The following is a 5,155-nucleotide window of genomic DNA, read 5'->3' on the forward strand; positions in this document are numbered from 1 at the left end:
TCCCGCATACTATACCACCTTACACAGGGACAAAGAGGAAGGTTCAGATGAAAGTGCAGGTTCCTTCATCAGGTGGGGGGGGCATACTCGTTGGCGACGTCACTGGCACAGGGCCCCTCATAGTACGCAAAAGTGTCTCTGCCAGTGGGAGGCGCCCCCGCTGTCAAACACACCGCCGTACTTTGAGGGGCCCTGTGCCAATGCGAACGAGTGTGCCCCCCCTGCTTGTTCAGGATCACAGCACTTGCAAAGTTGAAATACTTACCTCTCCCTGCTCCACCGCCGTGACGTAGTCCGCGTTTCCTGGGCCCACGAAAAGCTTGAACCAGCCCTACCCCCCCACAACTTTAGCCAAATGACCCCCAATTTTCAATGCCTAACTATTATTATAAGGTAAATTTAAGATTGACAAGCTTAAGTAACAAGAATGGATGTTTTTGGCATTAAAATGGGCACTGTAGGTGTTTTCCTGTCCTCCACTCACTGCCGACTTTGCTTCCCCATTGACTTGCATTAGGTTTTGTGTTTCAGTCGGATCCCCGACTTTTCGCAATAATCGGCCGATTTCACCCGACCCGACTTTTGACAAAGTCAGGTTTCGCGAAACCCGACTCGATCCTAAAAAAGTAAAAGTCGCTCAACTCTAGTCGGGAGGGTTTGCGGCTCCTCTGATGCAGTTTTTAGCAAGATCTGGTTTCTACATACAAGCCTATAATTTTCCAAACTCAATCCCGGGGATCAGCTGATGTTCTTTAGGTGACTGCCATGAGGGGGAGCTCATCTGTAGTCGTGTGGTTGTCGTAATTGGGGGCCGCATCCATTATAGGGAGTAGTGGAGCATTATTTTTGCAAGGATGGGAATATTTTTGCTGTATACCTGATGGTAACCGTGCAGAGCATTGTCCTCGCTGGGTGTGTGACTGTCAGTGATGTAATGTGACTAATAGCCTCTTATGTTTATTCTTACTAGGAGATGACATGTGCGGATACCTCATATCCAGCGGCTGCTTCCTGGGGGGAGAACGTATAGCAGCCGTATACCTGTATGATGCATAAATACAAGCCAAGGTATGGAAAGGGGCAGAAACCTGACCCACCTCCCTGACCCACCCACAGGATCCACCATTCTCAATAGGACATATCACAGCTCACCTCCTCCTGTACAATGACTGATAACACCTCTATATACAGTAGATAACACAGCATCCACCATTCACAATAGGTGATGTCACAGCTCACCTCCTCCTTCTGTACAATCACTGATAACACCTCTATATACAGTAGATAACACAGCATCCACCATTCACAATAGGTGGTGTCACAGCTCACCTCCTCCTTCTGTACTAGGACTGATAACACCTCTATATACAGTAGATAACACAGGATCCACCATTCACAATAGGTGGTGTCACAGCTCACCTCCTCCTCCTGTACAATCACTGATAACACCTCTATATACAGTAGATAACACAGCATCCACCATTCACAATAGGTGATGTCACAGCTCACCTCCTCCTCCTCCTGTACAAGGACTGATAACACCTCTCTATACAGTAGATAGCACAGGATCCACCATTCACAATAGGTGGTGTCACAGCTCACCTCCTCCTCCTGTACAAGGACTGATAACACCTCTCTATACAGTAGATAGCACAGGATCCACCATTCACAATAGGTGGTGTCACAGCTCACCTCCTCCTTCTGTACTAGGACTGATAACACCTCTCTATACAGTAGATAACACAGGATCCACCATTCACAATAGGTGATGTCACAGCTCACCTCCTCTTCCTGTACCGTGACTGATAGCACCTCTATATAAATAATTTTTTGAAGAGAAAGATACGGAGCATCGGTGAACATACTATCAAAAATGTTTATTCCATAAATCGTTCATATACAAAACGTGAAGTTCAATACCAATTAACATTTATACAGTAACATAGAATGAATGCCTAAAACATGCTGAGAAAACCCCCCATCCCCAAACCCACAAATAAATGCTCCCACAATGGGAAGCATAAAGAAGCCCCCCCAATGATCACACGTAATGAAGCGCTGTATGCACAAAAAGCCACAATGGGCCTAGCCCAAAAGGAAGCATCAATCTACCAAATAAGTGTCCATAAATAGGACTCCATAAAATCACTATTAAATACGGTGGTAGGTATAGGTGCAGGGCTTACCAATAACCGGGGCAGGTTGGGAGACAGCCGGGAGGGGGACCCCGACGCGCGTTTCGCGGAAACACGGTACCGCTTCCTCAAGGGGATAATCACTTTGTGCCGAAAAGGACCTTGAAATAGCTCCTGACCCCGGTCACATGGTACTCGGCGGCCAATCACGGTGGCGCTTTCGGCGCATGTGCGCTGTGTCTGACAGGTCCTGGCCGTGGAACTCGGCATCAAGACCAGCGCGCACGCGCGGGGAGCTGTACAGCGCCCAGAGCGTGCGAACGAGCCCGAAAGATGCCGATCCACACCAGGACACAGCGGACCGCAGCGCGACACGCACGGCCACCAATGAAAAGTATGTTCAAATCAAAAAAAAAAAAAAAAAAACATTTTATATAACGTGCCAGCCACCCCACCGCAAATCAGAGACCCGATGTATACATCTCTGCATTACAATGTCATGAAACAGAACGCATGTTAAATAAATAATCATGTCACAGTGCAACAAGCCCACATTTTAAGGAGAAATTCCTCCATCCAAGAGAACAGTGTCCATCATGGTCAGCAGCAGAAAAGGTCGTACTTCTTTGAAAATTTTAGCATCAGGTCCCCCCAGGGTTGAGGTGGCATCAATCACAAATATTAGCAGGGCCAGAAGCACATTCATAGGAGAAACCTTAGGCAACAAATCTATCCAAATGACTAATAATGCAAAAAAGAAAGAAGAGAAACGTTAAAATCACATACGGAGAAATAAAAAAATGTTAAAAACAACATCCCGACTGAAACAAAAGGGATGGAGAACAAAAAAGGGGGGGGGTTATTTTATTTGATGGGGAGCAGAAGGTTCATTTTACATGGAGCACACCAAGAGTAATCATAGAGCACAAAAATAGTAAAACTACTTATAAATGGGAGGCAAAACTCAGTGCTTCATTTAGGCCATTTGGTGACATAGTGCCAAGTTGCACTATCCTTTTTATTATCCCCACCCCGAATCCCCAGATGTAAAACATCAATTCCCCTCACCTTAAGAAGTTTTGCGTCGCATTTATGATGCGATTTAAAGTGACGGGGAATTGATTTGAGATCAGATAAGTCGGACACTGTCCTGGCCGCACCAATGTCCCGCACATGCTCCCGAACTCGGACTCTAAGTTCCCGAGTAGTTAGCCCTACATACACCATGGGGCAAGGACATGTAGCGTAATAAATTACGTTGGTTGTGCTACAGAAAATCTGTTGTCTAATGTGGAATTCTTTCATTCCATAAGTAGAGGTAAAATTAGAGCAGCGCAGGACATTGGTGCAGGCAAGACAGTGCCCGCACGGAAAACATCCCCAATTGGGACCCTTAGTACCAAATGGGTTGTTCGGAGTGGGGACATAATGGCTACGCACCAATAAATCATGTAGGTTTTTACACCTCCTAGAGGTCATCTGTGGGAATGAGCATAGGGAAGCCACCAGGGAGGGCGCTGTCCTGAGGACGGACCAATGTTTGATAAGGATGAAGAGCATATTGTACCACTCATGATTGTAAGTAAAATTAAACGGATGGAACCGGCTCCATCCCCATCTGTCCGTCCGCTGGGCAGGTGTAATAGAGTCTCACGTGGGGTTTTTCTGGCTCGGTCATAACCATGCTTAACAGATCTCCGACTATATCCCCGGGCCAGAAAATGATTTTTCAAATTCGATTTTTCAATAGGTGATATCACAGCTCACCACCTCCTCCTCCTGTACAAGGCCTGATAACACCTCTATATACAGTAGATAACACAGGATCCACCATTCACAATAGGTGGTGTCACAGCTCACCTCCTCCTCCTGTACAATCACTGATAACACCTCTATATACAGTAGATAACACAGGATCACAATAGGTGATGTCACAGCTCACCACCTCCTCCTGTACAATCACTGATAACACCTCTATATACAGTAGATACACAGTATCCACCATTCACAATAGGGGATGTCACAGCTCATCTTCTCCCTCTCCTGTACAATGACCCATAACACCTCTATATACAGTAGATAACACAGGATCCACCATTCACAATAGGTGATGTCACAGCTCACCTCCTCCCTCTGTACAATGACTGATAATACCTCTATATACAGTAGATAACACAGGATCCACCATTCACAATAAGTGATGTCACAGCTCACCTCCTCCTCCTCCTGTACAATGACTGATAACACCTCTATATACAGTAACTAACACAGTATCCACCATTCACAATAGGGGATGTTACAGCTCACCTCCTCCTCCTGTACAATGACTGATAACATCTCTATATACAGTAGATAACACAGGATCTACCATTCACAATAGGTGATGTCACAGCTCACCTCCTCCTCCTGTTCAATGACTTATACCACCTCTATATACAGTAGATAACATAGGATCCACCATTCACAATAGGTGATGTCACAGCTCACCTCCTCCTCCTCCTGTACAATGACTGATAACACCTCTATATACAGTAGATAACTGTTATAATGACCTGGTGGTTAGGAGCACTAGGAATGACCTGATGAGCAAACTAGTAATACAGGACAAGCTCTGGGAACTGGGAGCTCTGCTGACCGCAACCCCTAATCCTATCACAACAAGTAGAAATAGCCGTGGAGCGTACCTGACTCTGCCTAGACGCCTCTTCACAGCCTAAGAGCTAACTACCCCTAAAGATAGAAAATAAGGCCTAACTTGCCTCAGAGAAATTCCCCAAAGAAAAAGGCAGCCCCCACACATATTGACTGTGAGTTAAGATGGAAGTCACAAACACAGGAATGAAATAGGTTTCAGCAAAGGAGGCCAGACTTAACTAAACAGACTTGAGGATAGAAAAGGTATCTTTGCGGTCAGCATAAAAAAACTACCAAAAAAACACGCAGAGTGTGCAAAAGAGACCCCGCACCGACTCACGGCGTGGAGGTGCCACTCTGCATCCCAGAGCTTCCAGCTAGCAAGG

Source organism: Ranitomeya variabilis, chromosome 5, assembly GCF_051348905.1.
Source record: "Ranitomeya variabilis isolate aRanVar5 chromosome 5, aRanVar5.hap1, whole genome shotgun sequence".
Taxonomy (NCBI): Eukaryota; Metazoa; Chordata; class Amphibia; order Anura; family Dendrobatidae; genus Ranitomeya; species Ranitomeya variabilis.